Below are 27,241 nucleotides of genomic sequence, written 5' to 3' on the forward strand. Positions count from 1 at the left end.
TCGCTCTGCCACAGATGTCAAACTGTCCAGCTCCATGCCTACAATAGAGCCTGCCTTCCTCACCAGTTTGTCCAGGCGTGAGGCATCCCTCTTCTTTATGCTGCCTCCCCAGCTCACCACAACCGTCTGATAGAACATCTGCAGCATCTTATTGCAGATGTTGAAAGACAACAGCCTTCTAAGGAAGTATAGTCGGCTCTGTCCTTTCTTACACAGAGCATCAATATTGGCAGTCCAGTCCAATTTATCATCCAGCTGCACTGCCAGGTATTTATAGGTCTGCACCCTCTGCACACAGTCACCTCTGATGATCTTGGGGTCCGTGAGGGGCCTGGTCCTCCTAAAATCAACCACCAGCTCCTTGGTTTTGCTGGTGTTCAGGTGTAGGTGGTTTGAGTCGCACCATTTAACAAAGTCCTTGATGAGGTTCCTATACTCCTCCTCCTGCCCACTCCTGATGCAGCCCACGATAGCAGTGTCGTCAGCGAACGTTTGCACGTGGCAGGACTCCAAGTTGTATTGGAAGTCCGATGTATATAGGCTGAACAGGACTGGAGAAAGCACAGTCCCCTGCGGTGCTCCTGTGTTGCTGACCACAATGTCAGACCTGCAGTTCCCGAGACACACATACTGAGGTCTGTCTGTAAGATAGTCCATGATCCATGCTACCAGGTATGAATCTACTCCCATCTCTGTCAGCTTGTCCCTAAGGAGCAGAGGTTGGATGGTGTTGAAGGTGCTAGAGAAGTCTAGAAACATAATTCTTACAGTGCCACTGCCTCTGTCCAAGTGGGAGAGGGATCGGTGTAGCATGTAGATGATGGCATCCTTCGCTCCCACCTTCTCCTGGTAAGCGAACTTTACAATCGATTGAAATTGCTGTTGATTGTATATAAGACTCTGACCAGTCTTGCTCCTTATATTTTCAAATGCCTGTTCCCCTACATTCCAAATTGTAATCTTAGATCATAAAAGACCATTTTACTTAGTATTCCGATGGCCAAACATGAACGAACTGGAGAGGCAGCCTGTTGCCTGTATGCGTAAAAAAATTGGAATGCTTTACCAATAGAGATACATGTGTCAAAAATTGTGGAGCGTTTTAAAACGTCTGACAAACCACTTCTTTAATTTGGATTTTTAATAATTATTTTTGTACCATTTGTAACAGATTGTAATAAGTAAGGCTATATCATATACTTAAATGAAATAAAACTAAACCACTAACCACTGGTTTTATCTGTCTGTTTCTTTAGATTTTTTTGTGGTGGCATCCTGCACCACTGTCATCTAGTCAAAATACTCTGAATTTATTAATCTATTTATTTATCTATGTTATTTCTAATAGTATTTTTTTATTTTATTTCTTGTAAAGCACTTTCAGCTACATACTTCTTGTACAAAAATGTGCTGATAAATAAATGCTTTATTTGGTTGAATAAAACAGCAGTAATAGAAAATAAACCTTAAATATATTCTGATTTAATTAAATTTTCTGCAAAAAGTCTGCAACTACTTCAATATCAGGCCTATATGTGGTTCCTATGTAAAATACACAGGTACCTGGTACATTCTAATGAAAATGTTACCAAACATAGTTTTATTATTTCAACATGGAACCCACAGTCATATAAACAGGGAAATAACATTGTGCTTTATTAGACTAGGAGTTCAATTAAAAAACAGAACTTATTTAGAAGAAAAACCTGCAGCCACAAGGAGTCCCAAGGACTGAGTTTGAGAACCACTAGACTAGAGTAATGCATCGCATTTGAAGTGTAAAGTATTATTATTAGGTTACAGTGTCCTTCTTCGAGCTTGTTAAAATCAGTTCTTTTTTGGTACAATAATGGACCTCTAATAAAGTCTACGCATAGAGCCCCATGACCTCTAAATCAGCCACTGATCTCAGCATGCATTTGGTATATATAGTGTTATTTTTCAGTCTTGAGTTTGACATCCCTGCTCTATATTTGCAATTATTTTAAGAAAAACTTACACCCCTTTAATTTAGAATGCTACAGCAGTAATCTTACTGTTATGGTCAAGTTTAAGCAAAGTTAAGTGAGAACTCCATGATACATCACTGCAGTGTGAAGCTCTAGCTGTCAGCAAAGAAAAGGGTGTTGTGATACACTGCTTGAATGACAGCGTCCGGCTGCTGACTATGTTGTGATGAAGGTCTGTTTGAAACTGTGCTGAAAAGTCATTAGGAAATTGTGTAATCTACCATTCCTGGCAAGTCCTGAATTTATAATCTGTCTGATACCCTTAGAGAAAAATTAAGCAACTGACACTCTGTCCAACTCTAAATTGTTTAGTGTGATGCCAGCTTAATAAAGCTAAGGAGCAAACGCTAGCAGTGCAACTGGTGAATTGAATATGCAGAACTTCACATGTTTGCAAATCAGCCAAAAAAGCTGAAAATGCAATATACAGTAATTAATGATTTCATCATGGGAATTCCAGCCTTAATACATATGCATATGAAGAAGAATGCTGAAAGGAAATATAACTTGGTTTTCCATCAGATGCTTACATCGTGTGGATGTCCACTGTCCTTTCTGTTCATTTTTAGTTTACCATTATTTCCATCAAAGATAAACGCAATTGATGAAAATTAAAATCTTTAGTCAACACCATTTAAAACAAATATTCAGTCTGCAAGTGTTCTGTTCTGCCAACCTGTTACTGTTATTAATCTGTTATGAATATTTTTCAGTTATCTATTATTTGTGACAGTTTTTAATGTTTTAGTATTTTGGTAACTCTTTAGTTTAGGTACTGCAAAAATGCATCTACTACTCATTTACTCTTATGTAACAAATTTGGTGCAAATTACAAATTTGGACAATTATAAAACATCAGTAAAATAACTATTCATCTGTGCAATGTGACTTAATAAAAACTTCACTTTGGAATGCCAGAGATAGCTCAAGTGAGACATATTTCTCTTGATTTTGTATACTTAAATATAGGACTTGGGAATCCTTCATATATAATTTTACCAGCCTATCAAATGCCACACTGCACAGAGATGAATGGCCACTTTATTGATGCTTTGTTTCATTAACACCAAAGGAAGCCTTTGTTAAGGTCTTGTTACATTAAAAAAAATCAGTAATAAATGCATTTTTGCAGTACCTAAACGACAGTGTTAACATTTATTTTTTAAGTAATTGTCAATCCAGCAGACCCCCGTGACCCTGTGTTAGGGTATAGCGGGTTGGAAAATGACTGACTGATGACTGCCTGTTAAGTATCCAAGATCTTGTATATTCATATAGCAGAAAGATAATACATTATTCGTTCCCAAGGCAAAATTAAGAAAAATATAAATACTATAACAAACAATAACAACCCCCAAACACACACAAGAACTTCTGCCTTGGATAATAAGAGAACTGTTTCCATTTAATAACAGGGTTGTAGGTGGGAGTAAGACGTGGTCAGATCTGTCCAGTGGTGCCACAGGTTTACATTTAAAGGCATTTAACATTTGAATAAAGCAGGTCCAGCTTGTTGTATCCATGAATGGAACATGACACATGTTGATGAAAATATGTCATTGTTCCTTCCAAAGTTCCCCTGGTTGAAGTCACCACCATTTAAAGGTCAGAATTTTTCATCATTAGAGTGTTGGTAACAGAATGAATCATTTCAATTGCTGAGTCCCTGTTTGCCGAACGAGGAATAAACACATTAATCAGAGTGAGGTAACTTATCCCCCTAGTCAGTAGCATGAACAAATGACATGTTTTAGCTCTAATTGTAATATTCTCGCTTTTATGCCATTGAACATTCACATAGATGTCCTGTGCCCCTCCTGCCTTTTTCCGCTTAATCTGATCATATCAGATAAAATTGGTCTAGCATTAAAATAGCATCTGAAATAAGTTTAAGCTAGTTCTCTGCAGTAGCCAAAATAGTACAGTGAAATGTGACAGTTGTGACCAGTAGGGTGCTCCAGCCTCCCAAACCTCAGACACAATAAAGCCCAAACACACTTTATGCTCAACTAAAGGCTTCTTATTGAGCCCCAACACCTTCTCCACAAGAATCACAACCAAAAAACACACCAAGCACAGATCTCCTTCCTCCTCCAAGAGTGTAACCCACTGCCTCCTGACTCAGTGTTTTCTCTTTTAAAGTTGAGCCAGGAACTGCTTCCAAGTCATCCTGAAGAGTTCCAGGTCGTGTGAGAACCTGGGCAGTCCTCTCCCGGAAGCACCTTCAGGTGGTCCCCAAAAACCCCAACAAGGCTGTGTTTACGGAATCCATTTCCCATGCAACCCCATGTGTATCCTAAATGGGTTTAGCTCTGAGGAACACTGCCACTTGCTGTGTGGGGGAATGACCTGCTCCTGGTGAGCCAAAATCTCTTGGTCCTTCAGTAACGGCCTCCTGGCTGGGTATGAAACCTTCTGTTATCCCGGCCAGCATGCCTCTGTGGGCATCCACACAGTTCATGCAACTTATTGGAAAATGATCAAACAATCATTGTTATATGGGGTCAGACCAGTCCTGAAACCTTTCCACCTATGTATAAAACAATGTTCTGTGCCTAATGCTTTCTCATTTTTCATTAGGAAACTGTTATTGTTAGCTTGACTCTTGATCTTGCCTCTCTTTTAACTCTTGATTCAGTGTAGCTTTTTGCCTTGTTATGTATCTCTGTTGGTCAAAAGTTAACAAAGCCCTGAGTAGGAATTTCCCTTCTCCATTAAACTTTTCATTTCCAAATCCTTGTCTGCCAAATTCTTTGTGAACATTCATTCTATTCTTTCCTTAAATTGTATTCCTAAAGATGCAAAACACATACACAGTCAAAATGATATGTCCTATCTTTCATGTCTTAGTTAGTTCTTCCAAAAATCTTATAACCACATTATCTTTTATAGTAGGAGTATTCCAAGCATTGTGTTTTGCTGTATTGAGATTTTTCCTTGATTTAGTTTCAAACAGCTAAACAAAATTTAAAGTCAGGGAACAAGTTGTGAGCTGCTTGAGCTGATTTTATGTTTTTTTGGACACTTTATTTTCTTGTACATTTTGTGCATTTCCTACTGTTTTGTTTTATTTGTATGTGTTCCCCCACACTTTTTATGGGTCCAACATGGCCACCTGGTCGTGACATTATGGAAGATGTAATGAGATGGTGCAATGGGTGTTTTTACATGGACAATTTGTGATACAATAAAAGTAGTTCTTGAGGCATTGTCAGATTGCCAGTTCATCTAAACATTTGGAACTCCCTGCCCTCTTATATTTGTAATTGAAATTCTGGAAACTTTGATGTAGCCTGTTCATCTGAACCTGAGCATTTTGCAAATTAACCTCTTACTTTACAGCTACAGTGGAACCTCGGTTTGCGGGCATAATTCGTTCCGGACACGTGCTTGCAGTGCAAAGCACTCATATATCAAAGTGAATTTTCCCATAAGAAATAATGGAAACTCAGATGATTCGTTCCACAACCCAAAACTATTCATATAAAAATGATTAATACAAAATATAAAGTAAAAATACATAAAACAAATTAACCTGCACTTTACCTTTGAAAAGAATCATGGCTGGTTTGAATGAGTTTCTAAACTCTTGTGGGATTCCACTCAATGGGACGACACGTGGAAGAGCGTGCCAAAGCAATCGCAGTCTCCCAGCGCTGTAGCAGTTTGCCATAAAAGCGAATCCGAAAAGATTGCGGACATGCTATAAGCGCTTGCCGTCGATGGGTGATACAAGGAACATTATAAATGTGCAGGGCACAGTACTAGTTGGCCACAACCCTGCCTGACTGCTGTGTCTGTGTATAGGAGACCGGCAGATCCCGCTACAATAAATAACCGTGCTGTTGCTGTTTCAAGCGCGCGCACACACACACACACACAGTCACAATGCTGTAGTAAACAGTATATGCTCGTACAGATGTTGACTATATGAGTGAGGCACGCCGACTCAGATGGAGAATAGGAGATGATTGCCCACAATCCCACAGCGAGAGAGAGAGAGAGAAGAACCATCGCTCACTTGTGATCACTTGACACTCAGCAGACAAAGTGTATACATACTACTCGTATTGCAAGACCTCGTTTGTTTATCAAGTTAGAATTTATTAAAAATTTTAGCTCGTCTTGCAAAACACTCGTAAACCAAGTTACAGTAATCCCTCCTCCATCGCGGGGGTTGCGCTCCAGAGCCACCCGCGAAATAAGAAAATCCGCGAAGTAGAAACCATATGTTTATATGGTTATTTTTATATTGTTATGCTTGGGTCACAGATTTGCGCAGAAACACAGGAGGTTGTAGAGAGACAGGAACATTATTCAAACACTGCAAACAAACATTTGTCTCTTTTTCAAAAGTTTAAACTGTGCTCCATGACAAGACAGAGATGACAATTCCGTCTCACAATTAAAAGAATGCAAACATATCTTCCTCTTCAAAGGAGTGCGCGTCAGGAGCACAGAATGTCACATAGATAGAGAAAAGCAAACAAATCAATAGGGCTGTTTGGCTTTTAAGTATGCGAAGCACCGCGGCACAAAGCTGTTGAAGGCGGCAGCTCACACCCCCTCCGTCAGGAGCAGACAAAGTGAGACAGAGTTTGTTTTTCAATCAAAAATCAATACGTGCCCTTCAAGCTTTTAAGTATGCGAAGCACCGTGCAGCATGTCGTTTCCGGAAGCAGCTGCACAAAAGATAGCAACGTGAAGATAATCTTTCAGCATTTTTAGACGAGCGTCCGTATCGTCTAGGTGTGCGAACAGCCCCCCTGCTCAATCCCCCTACGTCAGGATCAGAGAAAGTCAGCGCAAGAGAGAGAGAAAAGTAAGCTGGGTAGCTTCTCAGCCATCTGCCAATAGCGTCCCTTGTATGAAATCAACTGGGCAAACCAACTGAGGAAGCATGTACCAGAAATTAAAAGACCAATTGTCCGCAGAAATCCGCGAACCAGCAAAAAATCCGCGATATATATTTAAATATGCTTACATATAAAATCCGCGATGGAGTGAAGCCGCGAAAGGCGAAGCGCAAAATAGTGAGGGATCACTGTACTCGCAAACCGAGGTTCCACTGTACTTTTCTTTATGTGTCCTTTTAGTGTTTTTATCTGATTACTTTTATTTTTTAGGAGGCTTATCACTGTTGGCAAATACTCACACCTAGTGCATAGAGTTAGGGTGTGAAGTACACTTGTCTTAGACCCACCATTTTACCTTCTTTTGGTAGAAAATGAAGTTAGGGCCTGTTATAGGTTTTGCACTCTTTCATGGCCAAAATTCGGATGACTCAGTTTTTGTACTTTTAAAATTTTTTATTATTTTTTTTATGTGGCAGATGTCCATGTAATGTGTAAGTGTTAAAGAAATTTGAAGTCAAACACAAAGCATGTCTCAAAATAATTTGCTGACCAAACAAGTGACGACACTGCTCACACTTTGACTTTTACAGCAAGTGAATCACTGTCATTTAAGTCATTAAGTAGAAGAATAAAGTAACCCACATTCCTATTAAAAACAGAATTAGTGTTCTGATGTATTTTGTGTTTCTCTGTTTTTAGTTAAAACAACAGGAAAAAATTCTATCACAATGCCACTTTGATAATGGGAAGAAGGGCAGGAGGGAAGGAACATGAAAGTCTACTAAACAATCATCCAAACCATAACCCATCTGTCAGTTTCTGGGTATTGTTGTCATTATTTTTACATTACAGCGCCCACGAAAAGTATTCACCCCGGACGTTTTTCACATTTTATTATGTTACAACATTGAATCCCAGTGCATTTGATTTGGCTTTTTAGAAAGTAATCAATAGAAAAATACACTTTAATGTCAAAGTGAAAACAGATCTCTGCAAATCAATTTAAATTAATTACATTTATAAAACACAAAATAAAAGATAACATAAGCATTTACCTGCTTAATATGACACACTTAAATCATCACTGGTGCATCCAGTTGGTTTTAGATGTCACATAATAAGTTCAGTGTCTGGGGTTTTAATTCATTGTAGTATAAATGTTCCCTATCTGGAAGGGCCAACTTGTGATGAGCCAGCATGGGAGCCTAACCTACACAATGAAGACAAATGAACACGCCAAGTGATACCATAAAAAGGTGATTGAAAAGTACAAGTCAGGGGAAGGAGACAAGAAAATTCCCAAGTCACTGAATATCCGATGGAGTCTAGTTAAATCAGTCATTAAGAAATGGAAAGAGTATAACACCACTGTAAATCTGCCTAGAGAATGCTGTCCACAAAAACTGAGTGATGGTACAAGAAGAAGACTAGTGAAGGTACTGAAAACTCTGATGGTGTTACAAACTACAGTAGCAAAAATTGGAAAAACTGTGCATACAATCAGCTATTACACAAGTGCTTCGCCAATCACAGCTTTATGGGAGAGTGGCAAAGACACTGTTAAAATACAGTGCATCCGGAAAGTATTCACAGTGCATCACTTTTTTCACATTTTGTTAAGTTACATCCTTATTCTAGAATGGATTAAATTCATTTTTTTCCTCAGAATTCTACACACAACACCCCATAATTACAACATGAAAAAAGTTTACTTGAGATTTTTGCAAATTTATTAAAAATAAAAAAATTGAGAAAGCACATGTACATAAGTATTCACAGCCTTTGCCATGAAGCTGCAAAATTGAGCTCAGGTGCATCCTGTTTCCCCTGATCATCCTTGAGATGTTTCTGCAGCTTAATTGAAGTCCACCTGTGGTAAATTCAGTTGATTGGACATGATTTGGAAAGGCACACACCTGTCTATAGAAGGTCCCACAGTTGACAGTTCATATCAGAGCACAAACCAAGCATGAAGTCAAAGGAATTGTCTGTAGACCTCCAAGACAGGATTGTCCCGAGGCACAAATCTGGGCAAGGTTACAGAAAAATTTCTGCTGCTTTGAAGGTCCCAATGAGCACAGTGGCCTCCATCATCCATAAGTGGAAGAAGTTCGAAACCACCAGGACTCTTCCTAGAGCTGGCCAGCCATCTAAACTGAGCGATCGGGGGAGAAGGGCCTTAGTCAGGGAGGTGAGCAAGAACCCGATGGTCACTCTGTCAGAGCTCCAGAGGTCCTCTGTGGAGAGAGGAGAACCTTCCAGAAGGACAACCATCTCTGCAGCAATCCACCAATCAGGCCTGTATGGTAGAGTGGCCAGACGGAAGCCACTCCTTAGTAAAAGGCACATGGTGAATGCCAAGCGTCACGTTTAGAGGAAACCAGGCACCGCTCATCACCAGGCCAATACCATACCTACAGTAAAGCATGGTGGTGGCAGCATCATGCTGTGGGGATGTTTTTCAGCGGCAGGGACTGGGAGACTAGTCAGGATAAAGGGAAAGATGACTGCAGCAATGTACAGAGACATCCTGGATGAAAACCTGCTCCAGAGCGCTTTTGACCTCAGACTGGGGCGACGGTTCATCTTTCAGCAGGACAACGACCCTAAGCACACAGCCAAGATATCAAAGGAGTGGCTTCAGGACAACTCTGTGAATGTCCTTGAGTGGCCCAGCCAGAGCCCAGACTTGAATCTGATTGAACATCTCTGGAGAAATCTTAAAATGGCTGTGCACCGACGCTCCCCATCCAACCTGATGGAGCTTGAGAGGTGCTGCAAAGAGGAATGGGCGAAACTGGCCAAGGATAGGTGTGCCAAGCTTGTGGCATCATATTCAACAAGACTGGAGGCTGTAATTGCTGCCAAAGGTGCATCGACAAAGTATTGAGCAAAGGCTGTGAATACTTATGTACATGTGATTTCTCAGTTTTTTGATTTTTAATAAATTTGCAAAAACCTGAAGTAAACTTTTTTCACGTTGTCATTATGGGGTGTTGTGTGTAGAATTCTGAGGAAAAAAATGAATTTAATCCATTTTAGAATAAGGCTGTAACATAACAAAATGTGGAAAAAGTGATGCGCTATGAATACTTTCTGGTGCACTGTAAATGCATGTGACATCTCAATTAGAGTACATAGGATACACTGAGGCCATCTGGGTGAAGGTTATATGGTCTTATGAGCTTTTTGTCTATCAGAATAAAAGCCATTTATGTTTGGTGTAAACGTAACACTGCACATTATCAAAAACTCACCATCTCCACCATAAAGCATGGTGGTAACAGCATCATGTTGTGTGGATTCTTCTCTGCTGTAAGCACTGGAAGGTTTGTGGGGGTGCAGGAAAAAATGAATGCAACAAAATGCAAGGAAATCCTGAATGAAGCCTACAAGAACCCAGATTAACCACCAAGAATTTTATAGCCACTGTTTATTTTAACATTCAGTTCAGTATTTGTTTAATTGATGTTTCTCATTACTTAATTCACAATCCATACAGTCATACCAGCAGCTAGAGAGGCATTTGTCTTTGTCCCTACTAAAATGACTTATCAAAGAGAATAGGTGATAGACTTTGTGGTTAAGGCAGAGATGGACTGGTAACATAAGCTAACCCTGGATGTTTGGGAAAACTGTCCCACCACAATCAACCAGGCACCAACAATTCTTGTACACCCCTTGAGTGCTTTTACACATAACACTCCCAGTTGCTTTTTCCTGTAAGCGATTTATTATGGTATACTCACTGACATAAAAGCACAGGCTATACAGATGCTTCCAAGTTGCTGCCTCTTCCTGACACTCCTTCAGCTGCTTTGTCCCCATGTCCCTCTCCAGCTGTGCTCTGCTGATATTGCACTTGGCTGCTCCCTGACAAAAAGTTAGGAATGCGTGAGGGTCTAACACATGGACAAAGTTAGGTTTTAGCCTCACCTAACCTTCAGTTCACTGCTATCTAGCTAATTTTAACTCCACTCCACATGGATTTAAAAGTTTGTCTTGTAAAAATAAAGCAGTTTAGATGATCGTTGGCTGCATTAAAGTAGAGGAAATAAAATCAAAGAGAAGTCTTTTAACTATGACATCATCCAGCGGATGTTTACACGGTGTTCATAAACTTTCAACTTATCCTTTACCAGTGTGGTTGCTTAATAATATGCCATTTTAAAATTTCTCTTACTTTGAGTGTTCTGATGATTAGTGTCTTGGCCTACCAGCCATCATAAGTAGTCTTAGTAAATAGGCTGCTGAGCTGACCACGTCTACACTCTGACTCTGCTGCAGTCCCTCAATTGTTAATTGTGAGTTCTTTTTCACATTGTCTCAAGTTGTTGGAGTGATTTATATTTTTTCATTTTTTTCAACCCCGCACCCCCTTCCATTTTATTGAAGAATTATTCTCTATCTCGGGTACTGATGGGTGGCCTGGCGTTTAGTAGGATTATATGAATGGAGAGATGTACTAACCCGGGATTGGTTCCTGCCTTGTGCCCTGTGTTGGCTGGGATTGGCTCCAGCAGGCCTCATGACCCTGTGTTCAGATTCAGCGGGTTGGGAAATGGATGGTTGGATGGAGATGTACTAAGGATGCAGTGAGGGCCACTTACATGGTATTTCTCTTTTTCTTTCTCTCTCTCCCTCTCTCTGTCTAACTTGCTCACACACTCTTGTTCATTTTCTCCTCTCCCTCTTTTTCAGATTTTGTGCCACGACAGCCAAGCCAACAGACAGACCAGCTCACTGAGTATTGACCTGCTTGTCCAAATTTCCAGTCCATCTCTAGGTTAAGATACCATAAAGCTGAAAGACTTGAATATAATGCAACATGCGACATCATTTTTTGGTTTAATATTTCAGTAATTTGAAGAAACTGCATACTGTATGAGCAGTAAAAAACCTAAAACGTGCGCAGTGCACAGATTTTCCCGAAATGATACCCCCATTCTTTGAAATATTCAGGTCCCAAGTGTTTCTCAATAAGCACATACAATTGGCATTTTATGGTGTTGAATGCTCAGCTTTTTCAGTCAGTAGACAAGCTTTAAAGATACAGTAATTACATGTCAGAGAGGAAAGCAGTGCAGTCAAGCCAGTGGGGACATGTTAATGTGTTCATTGGATTTGGTCCAGCTGAGGAAAATAGAACATTAGTGACTGAGTGGCAGAGGTTAGAGAGACTTTCAATTTAACTGAGTTTTCTAAGCAGAGATAGAACCAAACTCAAAGACAGAAACCCAACAAGACCAACATCAAAACACAAACACCCTATGCCTATACACCTGAACTAATGGACATAGTCAGCAGGCTCTTAAAATATACAAAACTTATTGAATATTATTGGTGAGACAAATGGTGTTGCCGTATAACCAAGAATAAACATTTTTACCAGGAGACAACAAAGAATATGCAGAACATGGTGAATAAAATCCCTGGTATATTTTAAGATTAGCCAGATCAAAGATGCTATTATGTTAGTCAAGTGGGCTTATTTTACTCTCATTACAATGCAGTAGTCAGTGAGAGCATCTAGCTATTTAAACTAGCCCCTAATAACACCAAAAGAAATATAAAGCACAACATTAATGTGCAAAACATTATAGGAAAAATAGCAAAATACTAGTAAGTCACATAGTTTGATTTGATTGTATCAATATAATGTAATATATGTACATGTCATAAATCCTATGATATGATATTAAGAACATTAAAAATTAATTGGAGACACGGTAATATTTTAATCTTTTTAAAATTTATGCATTATTTTTTACTGTTTTAGTGTGATAACATCATTTCTCCACCATTTTACATTTGTAGTTGCTATAACACCACTTGTTGCTAAGGGGAAAGTCTTATATTTATTTGTACAAGCATCATAGGAGAGTGGTAACATGGGTTTGGCCGCCATCTTATCTATCGATGGGCTGCAAGCTCAGTAATTGTCTACTCTTTTTTAAATAAAAATTCCTAATAATTTTTTAAGTATTACTTTCTTACCCCATGAAGTTTGCAGTGATGTCCAAGAAAATTTTAAAGCAAAATAGATATTAAAAAGGTTTATGATATAACCAGTTGTCCTGAATGCTGTACAACTGCAAACGATGTGAAAACTCATGTTAAACTTGTCGCATAATCCACATGTCAGTTATCTAGTTGCATGCACAAAATAAACAAATTGCAGGCATTTTTGCTAGAATATCATTAAATATATTTTTCCAGGATTATCAATGACCAATGAATGAGGGGGTTGACAGTCATGTAATGGCATTGATGTGTTGATGATTTTTTTATTTTCGTAGGAGTTGGCATTTTGTTGTTCATTCTGTGGGCACAGCCATGCTGTTTTCCATTTTTGAACAGAGTTGCAAGTTATGTGACTTGCATCAGTTCACATCTGACATCACAGGACCATGTTCTTCTACTACTTCCACTCATAACCTGGCTCATTACTCAGTGTGCATAGGATAAGTTTATGAGTGGTATGCACATTTAGTACACTCTGAGTAAATTAAAGAAAACTCACAAGTTCAACATATTGAATATCACAATTAAGCTGTTGTTATAAAGGTGTGGAGTAATATTATGCTAACACTCGTATTAGACCATCAGAACTAGCTTGTTTGTATCTTTAATATATTAGATCATTAGAAAACAATTATAAGAACATTATATTATTTAGCCCAACAAATGTCATCAATCCTATTTCACCTAAGTTCTCCAAAATTTCATCAAGTCGAGTTTTGAAGTTCTCTAAACTCCCGCTGTCTACAACACTTCTTGTTTATTTATTCTGTGTGTTTATGGTTCTCTACAAGAAGAACAAGCCTTCTTTACAGAATAGGGGAAGAAATTTACCAGGCCCGGTCTTAGGTATTATGGGGCCCTAGGTGAAAGGGGGGTCCAGGGGCCCTCTGAGGGGGGCAGAGCCCCCCTGAAAGCTCTGTGAAATGCGTGAAAATTAGACCAAGGAGTCAATCCGGGGCCCCCCGGACGCCGGGGCCCTAGGCGGTCGCCTACTTCGCCTATGCCTAAGGCCGGGCCTGAATTTACCCTTAACAAGTTTCCAACTTTTCCCCTGTGTTCTAGTTGAATTCATTTTAAAGTACCAGCCTGTATCCACTATACTAATTAATTTAATAATTTTAAAAAACTTTAGTCATCTCACCTCTTAATCTCCATTTGCATAAATTGAAAAGGTTCATCTCCTTCTTTCCTCATAGCTCATACCTCTTAATACCAGAATCAATCTAGTTGCTCTCCTTTGGACATTCTCTGGTGCTCATATATAGCTTGCAGATCAAAACTGTGTGCTGTTCTCCAGGAGAGGCCTCACTAGTGTTTTATAAGCCTTAAGGATGACTTCCATTGACTTCTATTCTACACATTGTGCTTTATAACCTAATATTTTGTTAGCCTTCTTAATACCTTCTGTATGCCACTTGGATGTAGATAGTGACAAGTCCACTATGATTCCTAGAACAAAAGGGGTACTTTCATATTTCTATCCTCCCATTTTGTATATTATTTTCATTTGTTATTTGTACTACCTTACATTTACTTACACTACATGTTATCTGACACAGTCTTCCCAAGCCTGTATACTGTCCATATCCCTTTGTAATAATTTGGCTGGTTCTACTGTGCATTATCTGCCATTCCACATCGCTTGTTATCATTGGCAAACTTAACAAGCTTGGTATTTGTATTCCTATCAAGATCTTTTATATATATTAAAGTAAGCAGTGGCCCCAACACTGACTCTTGAGTGGCACCACTTTTAACATCACAGAATTCTGATAAGGTTCTCTTTGCTTCACTCTTAAAGTTGTTTGTAACTTATCATAAATAAATATACATATATATTTATATACACATTAACAACCTATTAATTTTATAACAAGAAAGAGGGCATATATAGAAACATCAATATTGTGTTTGTTTTTCTCCCTATAAATATATTGTAGAGATGTTTTCATTGGTACAGTAAAAAAAACATGGCACTCTCAAATGTAAATAGCCAAGAGGAGAACTTTTCATGAAGGAGTAAGATTCAAAACAGGAGAGATATATGGATTATAGAGAAAAGTACAGGTGAAAATAAATAATATTGTGAACTAAATGCAGTGTCCAGCCTCTCTTTCTTGAGGTCATGTTAACTGAGCTTTGCTAGCATTTGCAATTTACTTCTAGCAAAGCAACACCTATGGTCACTCACAACCAAACTGCCTGGCACATAGTCGACAGTTATAACATGGCTACTAACCAGATCTTATTGAGCTTCACTATACTTTCTTAACTCTCCTTCAACTACTTCACAGCTCATTCTCCACACAGTACATCACCCAGTCTCTTTTTGCTGTGTGGAACACCACACCATCTTTATTCATGGTCAGCCCCATTTTTCTCTAAGATTATTTTTCAGAGCTGAGCTGAAAAAATGATGCAGTATATTAGCATAGCATGTTCATTACAGCATTATTGTCAAGAAATAAAAAAACAAAGGTCAGCTAATTTTCTTTTTATATTATGTCAGCAAATATCAATCAAATCAGTTAAATCATTTTTGAGTTTTTTTCCACAGACTAAACCACCTAGTGTCTTTTTGTTGTACAGGACACTTTCCCTTCTTCACTCGCCTGACCACCCCATTGAAAGCACAATGCACGCAGGTCAGTTTTTAGCTTTAGTCTGAAAGCCAGAGCCAAACAATAGCCTTGTAAAACTAAATCATGTTATTACAAACTGCAACATGTTTTAAAGACTGCATATTTACTCAACATATGCCATGAATTTAAAGTTTTAAAAATTGTAGGGAAAAGGACAGGTAAAAAGAAATTATATCGTGAACTATGTACTGTAAGGGTGACGTGGGTGACTCCTTAACTGAGCTGCAACACTTACGGTCTTGTCTTTTTCCTGTGTAGGCCACCTTCCCTTCTTCATTCCCTGCCAGCCCTAATTCTATACACAGTTACAGCCATAGCCTAGTCAGTGGTGCTGTTCAGCTGGTAGCATTCTTCTGCATGAACTGTAAGACCCATTTCTTTGTGTGATCACTTCTCATTGCTGAGCTGAAAAAAGGACATAGAACCCACTCGCTACAGCATTATCAGATACAAATATCAATATTTTATTTTCCTACAATGTCACCAAATTTCATTCCAATTGTACTGGAGAATTTAGGTTTTGTACTATACTGTAAGGGGGCTTTACTCCTAATGTTAATATTTTTGAAATCTCCTTTTTAGCAGATACCTAGTGCCCTGGATGTACCATCTTCAAATTTCAGCTTCTTAACTAAATGTGAAATTGTGTTTTTGTTGATGAGTAAACGAGTACAGTATATATATATATATATATATATATATAATATTGTCACAAAAATGACCATAAGACAATGCGAAGGTTTGGGGCAGCCACCCATATAATTGTTCCCGGCTGCAAAACTGATTCATGAGCAAAGACATGTTCATTCAACTGAGTCCAAAGATCAAGAGAGAAAATTAGTGCACTTCGCCACCCCCTGGTCTGGCATGGAATCACATGTATTCAAGCCCTTTAGTTATCTCTAAAACACACGTGTGTGACAGGGCCCCCCATTAGCCCAGACCCGTTGGGTCGGGCGTTCTGCACCGAGAGGTCGTGAACGTGGGAGAGAGCATCGGCGTTGGCGTGGAGAGAACCCTTCCGATGAATGACCGAAAACTTATAAGGTTGTAAGTCAAGAAACCACTTCGTGACTCGAGGGTTAGACTCCTTATGCAGGGCCATCCACTGTAAAGGTGCATGGTCCGTGACAAGTGTAAACTCCCGACCCAAGAGGTAGTACCTCAACTGTGTAATCGCCCACTTAATCGCAAGAGCCTCTCTCTCCACCGCCGCATACCTGGTCTCCCGATCCAGCAGTTTCCGGCTCAGGAACAAGACGGGGTGTTCAGCACCGTTGACGCTTTGGCTCAGCACTGCTCCAAGGCCTGTGTCCGAAGCGTCCGTCTGGAGGAAAAAGGGAAGTGAAAAGTCAGGTGCCGACGTAAGGGTCTTTTTTAAGTCATTGAAGGCTGCCTCAGTCATCTCAGTCCATACCACAGTGTTAGGGGCCCTCTTCTTTGTTAAATTACTCAAGGGCACTCCGAAAAGCGTGGTACAAACCGGCAGTAGTACCCTGCTAAGCCGAGAAATGCCTGGACCTGACGCTTGGTTCGCGGACGGGGCCATGTCAAAATGGCTTCTATCTTAGAGCACTGCGGCTTCACAGTACCACAACCCACCAGGTAGCCCAAATATCTTTCTTGGATTGATTTGAAGACCGGCTTCACCTAGCATCCGTAATACTGCTCGGATGTGCTGTAGGTGTTCCTTCCAGGAGCTGGAATAGATGACGACGTCATCCAGATAGGCAGCACTATATGTGTTATGAGGGCGGAGCACTTTGTCCACCAGATGTTGGAAAGTTGCAGGAGCCCCATGTAACCCGAATGGAAGGACACGATACTGCCAGTGCCCACTAGGGGTGCTAAACGCGGTTTTACCCTTTGCGGAATCCGTTAAAGGAACCTGCCCTTACCCTTTAGTCATGTCAAGTGTGGTCAGATATTTAGCCTGTCCAAGCCTCTCAAGGAGGTCGCCCACTCAAGGCATGGGATAAGCATCAAATAGTGAGACCTGATTAAGCCGACGGAAGTCATTGCAAAACCTCCAACTCCCGTCGGGCTTAGAAACCAAGACAATTGGGCTGGACCAGGGACTATGACTCTCCTCTATGACTCCTAGGTCTAGCATGCGCTTGATTTCCAGTTCCACTTCAGCTTTCTTTGCCTCAGGAAGACGATAGGGGCGTTCTCGACCGATGACCCCAGGCTCAGTCACAATATTGTGGGCAATCAGAGAGATCCTTCCGGGTTTTTCGTCTACCACCTCACATGATATATCCGCTCACTCGATTGGGTTGTTTCACCAAATAGTCAACGAGTCCTTTTCTCTCCTTGACTTCATATGGTCCTTGCCAATTGGCAAGTAATTTAGATTGAGAGGTGGGAACTAATACCATGACTCGATCCCCCGGTTGAAACTCCCGAAGTGTCGTGCCACGGTCATAATAATGGGCCTGTGCTGATTGCGCCTCCTCCATGTGACTTTTTAATATGGGCCTAATTTTCTCAAATCTATCGCATAATTGCGCTATATATTACAAAATATTAGTGGAGGGAAGAGCCTCTCCATCCCAACCTTCTTTTAAAATGTCCAATATACCCCGGGGTTGTCGTCCATATAATAATTCAAAGGGTGACAACCCCATGGAGGCTTGAGGGACTTCCCTGTAGGCAAAGAGTACGAGGGGGAGAAGTTGATCCCAATTCCTCCCGTCCCCGCTGACCACCTTGTGAAGCATCTGTTTGAGAGTTTGATTACATCTCTCTACTAAACCATCAGTTTGAGGATGATACACCGCGGTTTTCAAGTGCTTTATTTTAAGCAACTTGGCCGTTTCCCTGAACGTTTCCTAGGTAAACAGGGTCCCTTGATCCGTAAGGATTTCTTTAGAAGTCCCAACTTGCGCAAAGACACCCATTAGTTCCCGTGCGATTGCTTTAGAATTGGCTGAGCGCAACGGAACAGCTTCTGGATATCGGGTTGCATAATCCACGAGGACTAATATATATTTATATCCTTGGGCCAAGGGTTCCAGGGGTCCCACTATGTCGACCCCTATCCTTTCAAACGGGAGATCTATCAAGGGAAGGGGAACAAGAGGAGCACATTCCCTCCTAGGAATTTGCCGCAGCTGACATTCAGGACATGAAATACAGAAGCGGCGAACCTCCTCATTAATTCCCGGCCAATAGAAACGGAGCTTAATGTGCTCTAGTGTTTTCTCGGTGCCCAGGTGGCCTCCTAGGAGGTGGGCGTGCACTAACTCACAAACTTGCCGCCAGAAAGTTTGTGGGATTAGCAACAGATTCCACACCCACCTCCTCGTGCTCACTGACCCGATATAATAAATCATTATCTAAAACAATGTGGGGCCCTTGCGGCATGGGCTGATTGGTGCGTTGGCCGTTGACGAGGACAACTGCATTCTTAGCAAACTTAAGGGAATAATCATTCCACTGTTCCCTTTTAAATGAGGCCGGTGTTTGTCTAAATTGAAAGCTCAGATCTGAGAGAGGGCCTGGTCTGACCTCAAGGGGCGGAGAATCATCCCATTCAGGCGAGATGCGGACAGATGACGTAATGGCCCACAACGGTCCAAGAAGTTGCTCATCCTCCTCTTGGTCTCTCATACCTCTCTCCACCGGCTGTGTACATGGTGTGGAGACAACCTGAGACAGTGGATTCCTGTCTGTTACTAGGCCCCATTTCGGATTAGGAGAGATCAGTACTTCACCGCTTTTAATATCAGACCAGTCTCGCCTGAGAATCACAGCACACAGTGGATTTGGGAGGACCGCTACGACCAATCTTTTAAGTGTTCCTCCGTGGCTGATGAAACATCGAGCGGATTTATAGGAGCGGACATCTCCGTGTACACAGGTAATTCTGGTCTTTATTTTTAACCATTGTCGCGGTAGTACATATTGGCGGTCAACATTAGAGATCAAACAGAGCTTCAACTTTGTACCCATTTACAATGACCTCTCTCTTATGAGCCATAAACAAGGGGTTTGAAAGCGCACACAATCCACCCCTCTCTCTCTATTCACATTCCGCCTCGCTCCCAAGCGAGGACCGTACCCGTGAAATCGGGGACTCCGGTGCAAACTCCGTTTTATGCCGAGAGGGCAGATTAAGAGGGACGTAATCTCTACGGCATCCGCTAAGGGACCGTTCTGCTCTCCCAAATTGCGAGGCTGTCCTTGAGGTTTCAATGAGCTCCACGAGCTCAGAGACATTAGAAAATTCTCCCCAGACCGGCTGGGTGAAGTGCTCGGGCAGGGTATTTATAAACATAAAGCAGGCCACTTTTTTGACCAGTGAAAAGGTGGTGCATTTGGCTGGCTTTAACCAACCTGCTACCTCTTCCCAAAGAGCATCCAGCTGCTCTTGGGTAGACCGCTCAGGGTCAAATTTCCAATCTTTTAGTTTTCTCACCTGCTGGTCTGGGGAATCCCCAGTTTGCTTTGGGACCTTAGCCCCGGTGGGAAAGACAGCTCTCTCCTCCGAGAGAGCATAATAAGTCCCCGTCGCTTCCCCCATAGAAACCAGCCCACGTCTGTGTGTCCCATCGACACTCTCCCTATTTGATTTAGGTGACCCAGAGCTAGACAAAGGGAGCGGAATCTGCACCGGTTCTTTTCGAAATCCGAGACGTAATCCCCACCCGAAAGCTCGGCCCAGGTACTCTCCCACCTGGATATGATTCAGGTCCGGTCCCGTTCTCTTCAGGGTTTCTTCCATCCTGCCGACTATGCCAGTGTCACAAAAATGACCATAAGACAACGCGAAGGTTTGGGGCAGCCACCCGTATAATTGTTCCCGGCTGCAAAACTGATTCATGAGGAAAGACATGTTCATTCAACTGAGTCCAAAACAGAACTGATTCTCTTCAGGCAATATGGCAGCTTTAAAGGCCAGCGAAGGAAGTGATGTCATCAGCACCGGAACCGGAAGGGATGTCATTGGCTGCCCCAGAGCCGGGCGGGATTTACCTAGAATGGTCTGCAAAAGATCGAGAGGGAAAATTAGTGCACTTCGCCACCCCCTGGTCTGGCATGGAATCACATGTATTCAAGCCCTTTAGTTGTCTCCAAAACACACGTGTGTGACAATATATAAATATATATATATATATATATATATATATATATATATATATATATATATATATATATTGTGGAATATGGCCGGCTATTCATCCCGGCCAATACCCCCAGGCCGCCAGATGGAGCCCTCCCTGCAACATGGAGGTGCCCCGAATTCCAACAGGGCCTCATGGACATTGGAGTTTTAATGCACAGCCCTGCTGGATACCATGGGGGCCGCAAGGGGACGCTGCAGGGAGGCCCAGGGATTTCTATTTGCACTATAACCCGGAAGTACGTCCTAGTCACAGGGACAGAAGAAATTACGTACTTCCAGGATGAAGAAAAGGAGTTTTCACCTGACCCGGAAGTGTTAAGAGTCACATGGATTGAGGGACAGAAACACTTCCGGGTCAAGAAGTATAAAAGGACTATGGGTAACCCCAGCAGATCGAGCCGAGTTGGGAGGAAGGGTGACTGAGCTGCTGGGAGTGGAGGATTGGTTATTATTGATTGTGTATTGTTTATTATTGGAATATTGTGGAGTGGAGGGTGCTTTGTGCACATTTATTATTATAATAAATTCATTTTGGACTTTTACCTGGTGTCTGGCATCTGGTCTGAGGGTTCAAGGGGACGACAGCGCCCCCTATCTGTCACAATATATATATATATATATATATATATATATATATATATATATATATTGTGAGAGGTAGCCATCAGACAGACACCGGCACTATTATAAAACACACGTTTATTTACAACATTGTCCCCAACACAGTCCCGCACAGCACACAGTGCTCCTGGTCCATTCACCTTCACACTGGCCTTCAAACGTCTGTGGGCCGCCTTTCTTCCTCACACTGGAGCTTCGTCCTCCTCTAGCACCCGACTCTGGATCCCCGACTGTAGGAAGGCAGCCCCTTTTATAATCACCCAGATGTGCTCCAAGTGCTCGCTGATGTCCTTCCGGCGGCACTTCCCAGTGTGTCGGAAGTGCCGCATGAGCACCCGGAAGCACTCTGGGTGTCCCTGGAAAGTCCTCCATACACTTTCCCAGGTATGGCGGAAGTGCAGATGTCCTGGGCTCTTTGAGGCTCTGGGTGCCCCCTGGCAGTGGCTTAGTTTCCCACAGGGCTCCATGGGATTTGGAGTTGGGTGCAGCCCTGTTGGGTCTTGCAGGTGCCGCCAGGGGGCTCAAAATATGCATAATGAAAGAAAAAACTACAGGCCAGAGTGTACAGTTTCTCAGTCATTGTTCCCAAAAGCAAAAATAAATTGAAACAAATTGATTGTTATGTTTTTTTGGAGCTCATGTAGTTTAAACAATAGTGTAGCCTTCTCAAGGTGCCCGCCAGGTGAAAGCAGTGCATTTAAAACCATACCTTTGGCAGCATGGAACAATCAAGTGCAGCCCACATAATGTTGAAAATATCCATTGATATGTAAACAAATAAATTCAATCTTGTTTGATATCTGCTCAACAGACATCACTGTCATCTGTTAGATAACAGAGCTCACTCTGTTATGGATTTCGGAATAGAAAACTGCCTCCTACAGGAGCCAAAGCAACACTACCAAACTGAACACAAGAAAGCATAAGAGGTTGTGGATATTGAGGCCCAACCTGATGTGGCATAACCTAAGATATAGTGCCTTGTTGCCTCCACACATCACTGCCAAATTAAATAAAAAAAACAGAATTAATGTATGGTATGTAGTGAGGAGTACCACCCATAACTATATTTTTACAACAATTTGTAAAATAACGAGTGAGACTAGAGGCACTGTAGGTACATTTTAATTCCATTTCTCTTTTTACTGGCAAACTGTGGCTCACTAGTTCATCAATCCTGCTGTTTGCTTTTTAACCCTGGCTCCCCTCAGATGAACCCTTTCTTTTAAACTGTTGTTAGCAACATTGAGATTCTTGGCATGGTTCCCATTCCTTCCTGTTTTTCTAGACCATATCTGCTACACATTTCCTTTTTAGCTCACTCACAGTATGTGATAATATCTGGATAAGCCATTAGCAGGGATTCAGCACTACCATAATCAACAAAATGCATCTCCCATATAGTTTAAAATAAAATGAAAAGTAGGCTGGTAGTAAAACATCAACTTGCCATTTCCCCAGGAATGGGAGCCTCCGAGGTGGTGAAAATTAAAAACAGCGTTAAAGTATTTTCAGAAGTCTTCCTGCTAAACTTGTTATCATGTTTCATGTTTGTACTGCATCCAAAGTCAAAACAAAATGTAAATGAACAGTATGCAGGGGGCACAGTGCTTGGCGTTAATACCTGACTGAAGAGACCTGTGTTCAGATCCCAGCCTCATTACAGTCTGATAGATAGATAGATAGATAGATAGATAGATAGATAGATAGATAGATAGATAGATAGATAGATAGATAGATAGATAGATAGATAGATAGATAGATAGATAGATACTTTATTAATCCCCAGGGGAAATTCACATACTCCAGCAGCAGCATACTGATACAAAAAAACAATATTAAATTAAAGAGTGATAACAATGCCGATAACAATGCAGGTATACAGACAGACAATAACTTTGTATAATTTTAACGTTTACCCCCCCAGGTGGAATTGAAGAGTCGCATAGTGTGGGGGAGGAACGATCTCCTCAGTCTGTCAGTGGAGCAGGACAGTGACAGCAGTCTGTTGCTGAAGGTGCTCCTCTGTCTGGAGATGACACTGTTTAGTGGATGCAGTGGATTCTCCATGATTGACAGGAGCCTGCTCAGTGCCCGTCGCTGTGCCACAGATGTCAAACTGTCCAGTTCCATGCCTACAATAGAGCCTGCCTTCCTCACCAGTTTGTCCAGGCGTGAGGTGTCCCTCTTCTTTATGCTGCCTCCCCAGCACACCACTGCGTAGAAGAGGGTGCTCGTCACAACCGTGTGATAGAACATCTGCAGCAACTTATTGCAGATGTTGAAGTCTTCTAAGAAAGTATAGTCGGCTCTGTCCTCTCTTGCACAGAGCATCAGTATTGGCAGTCCAGTCCATTTTTTCATCCAGCTGCACACCCAGGTATTTATAGGTCTGCACCCTCTGCACACAGTCACCTCTGATGATCATGGGGTCCATGAGGGGCCTGGTCCTCCTAAAATCCACCACCTGCTCCTTGGTTTTGCTGGTGTTCAGTTGTAGGCGGTTTGAGTCGCACCATTTAACAAAGTCCTTGATTAAGTTCCTATACTCCTCTTCTTGCCCATTCCTGATTCAGCCCACGATAGCAGTGTCGTCAGTGAACTTTTGCACGTGACAGGATGACTTTTGGTCTGTGTTGATTCTTTATGTTCTTCTGGTATTTCTATCATTTTTTTTTCTGGATTTTATGATTTTCCTCCCATAAAGGGATATGCGTTTTAGATTAGTTGGTGACACTATGAGTCAGTGTGGGTGTAGGACAGAGTGCGTCTGTAATAAAATGTGGTTCCTTCCAAGCTTGGCTTAGCTGCTGTTCAACATACTCCATCTGGGGTTATTCCCTCTTGCACCATGTACTGCTGAAATTTACGCTTTATCCCCATGACCATGAACAGAGTAAGCTGGTTAGAAAACAGATGGAGGGATGAATGGATTTAATAACATGAACTGGCTCAAGTGTTCCTTAAAAAACACATGTACTGTATATGTTTGAGTAATAAGATCTGACAATATATTACTTCTTTATTCTGGGGTTTTATAAGGATACATTCTTCCATAATTATTTAATTTAATAATGAAGAATGCCCAGTATGTATCCCCAGAGGCTGATAAAGTTAGGTATGCTGTAAATTCTGTTATTCTAGCATGCTAAGACAAGATAATAACCTGCCTATAAATGAACGGCACTTCTGTGTGAAATATCTACACAGGCTTATCTTAGCTTGAATGTAAATGAGATGACAGACATGAATTATATTATTTCAAAGAATGAAATGCTTTTCCATGAAATTTTGGTTAAAGGTCACAAGGATTGTAGTTTTATCTCAATTCAGCTATGCTGGCGTGATTCCAATCTTGCCTTTTAACAAGTACAGCAAGCACAACTGTGAGATTTCTTCTGGATCTGGAATGGAAAAGCATATCAATGAACTCTGTTTAAATGGTTTATTCATTTTAGTAGAGATCATTAAAGTAGGGCACCACCATGTCACAATAATTGATGCTTCTACCTCAAAACTTCAGCTCTCACTGGGCCAGCTCTCTGTATGGAGTTTGCAAGTTCTCCTTAGGATTGCATACTTTTTCTTCTAATGCTCCAGTTTTCCTTTCATATTCTAAGAATGTGCATGTTAGGTTACATGGTAAGTCTAAAGTGCCCCCTTTGATGGACATACATCCTATCCAGAGTTTGTTCCTTTCTTGTACAAGATGCTGCTATCAATTTTCCATGACCCAGAACTGGAAAGCTGGACAGTGAGCGGCTTGGAATTCAGACAGTAACAATAATAACAATAGCAACAGCTGCTTGCCCCTTTGGTCTCAGCTTTAAAATGCAGGATGAAAAGTCACAACTTTAGTCTGGCATACCCTGATGAGAACTACTGATTAACTTTGCATATTGCATGTCTGTTTGTCAGCTATTTGCACAAAAATATAAATACTACAGTAATTCAGAACTAACTGTTACTAACCTTCTTCTATTCAGTTACTGTTTTTGGCATCCTTCTGTGACACTTGGTGCCACTGCTCTACATCCAAGCTGTTAACCTGCCAGTGGAAAGTCATCTGTAATACTATTAGCCATGGATGTAAAGATTCTGTCATCAAATTAGATGGCCCAGCACAGACTGTACTGTAGATGTCCAGAATGGGGTGGGCCGCCAGTTGGCCAAGGTCTCCAGGACTCTGACTGTGTCTGACTTTGTCTGTTAAAATTTGACTCCAGACCATCCAGAGGTTTATTTTCTGAAGAGATGCTACTGAGTGGTGTGCTTGTTTTCCTGTCTTCTGTTGTCAACTGACTGTAGTTCGATGGCAATGTTGAAAGGTAGATAGTGTTTGGTTCCCTTTTTTAATTAATTGGCTTGTTACAGTGATCTGAGCCTGCACTCAGTGAAGAGTGCTATACAAAAATGAGCTGAACGGAATTCAGCATTTATTTTTGTGTCACATTTTCATACAAAAAGTGCTTTACAAAAAAAAGAAAGAAAATATTACAGTCACAAAGGAAAAAAATGAACATTAAAAATTGTCTAGAATGACAAATAGTATACTATGGTCAGAAAGCCAAAGAAGAGAGAGGATATTAAAATTCCATTTGTGAATACTGGAGAAAATAAACCTCTAGGGGTTCCAGGAACAAGTAACCCCCCAGCCCCATCTGGACATTCTGTAGTCAACAATGTCTGCCTATGATAAGACGGTGCTGCTGGTCTCGTCATGGGAATGTCTTCTTCATCCCTTTCAGCATCAAACTTGACTACTGAGTACATAGGACATTTGGATGTGATGCCAAGTGTCGCCACAGGACAAAGAAAAGACAAAAAAAAACATAAAAGAAAAGATCAGTACCTGATCAATTTAAATATGAATAATATTGATAATAAAGATTATCAACAGTACTATTCTATGAAGGCAAGCCATACACAACTAAACTTAACAAAATGTAATTAGGCTGCATGTTTTTAATCCGTAACAGTAAATGTATTACAAAAAATGAAAGGCCAGATTAAGTGTATTTTTAATAGATTTTTGAAATTTGAAATGCACTAGCCTAACAAAATCTCAATTGATAACATTTTCCAGATTTTTGGTGCATAAAATCAAAAGGCTGCCTCACAGCCTCTTTATTCTGTATTACCACAACAGAGTTGGCACTGAATTTTTATAAAGGATGAGAAGGAATCAAGCCAAGATTTATAACCATGAGCTCAGATACACACCTTTGCCAAAACAAAAACCAAAACCCTAAAGCGTAATGAAAATTTTTAGCACAAAAGTTGTTTTGCCAAGAATACTAACTGAATATAAATGCACACTAAGCTTTATTATGTTTTTCTCTGCAAACTTGGATGATGAAGAAGTGCTCAGCCTGACCTTTATGCTGTCTTGCTGAAGATGTCACTTCCGGGTCATTTAGTTAGCAAAGCCACAAAATGGTGAAGCATGCCATACCCAAGACAGTGTAGAAAAAGGCACAAAAACATATGCACTAATTTAAAAAACCTTGAAATAAGAAAACTGTTGAGAAAATCAAAAATTAACATACATATTCCAAACATGAGCCTGAAAACGTTCATCAAAACACAGCAGGAGGACGGAAAAAAAATTAAATTGTAAGAATTTCATAACACATTCTAGGAATATTGACCGGAGTTTGACGATCTGAGATTGGGGGCATTCAGTAATATAAGGAGATGCAAGATTGTCTTGTATATCAGAAGTTTTCAACCTTCTTTACCTGTGAACCAGCTAAAGCAGGGGTGTCGAACTCCAGGCCTGGAGGGCCACAGTGGCTGCAGGTTTTCATTCTAACCCTTTTCCTAATGAGTGAACAGTTTTCATTGCTAATTAACTCCTTTTCCCTTCATTTTAATAGCCCTGTTTTTAAGGATTCAGTCCTCTGAATGTATTTCTGTCTTCATTAAATGGTAGCCAAACAGAAATGAGATGTGAAA

At 40.9% G+C, this 27,241-nt stretch overlaps 1 long non-coding RNA gene across 1 annotated transcript in view; it reads left to right on the forward strand.

Moving 5' to 3' along the window:
- Positions 1-26,078, forward strand: part of LOC127528767 (uncharacterized) — a 45,780-nt gene extending 19,702 nt beyond the window's left edge. Inside the window, exons 2-3 of the long non-coding RNA XR_007935381.1 lie at positions 11,567-11,612; positions 26,032-26,078. This is a non-coding gene — a long non-coding RNA (uncharacterized LOC127528767). The remainder of the gene's footprint in view (positions 1-11,566; positions 11,613-26,031) is intronic.
- Positions 26,079-27,241: the final 1,163 nt, after the last annotated feature.

Source organism: Erpetoichthys calabaricus, chromosome 7, assembly GCF_900747795.2.
Source record: "Erpetoichthys calabaricus chromosome 7, fErpCal1.3, whole genome shotgun sequence".
Taxonomy (NCBI): Eukaryota; Metazoa; Chordata; class Cladistia; order Polypteriformes; family Polypteridae; genus Erpetoichthys; species Erpetoichthys calabaricus.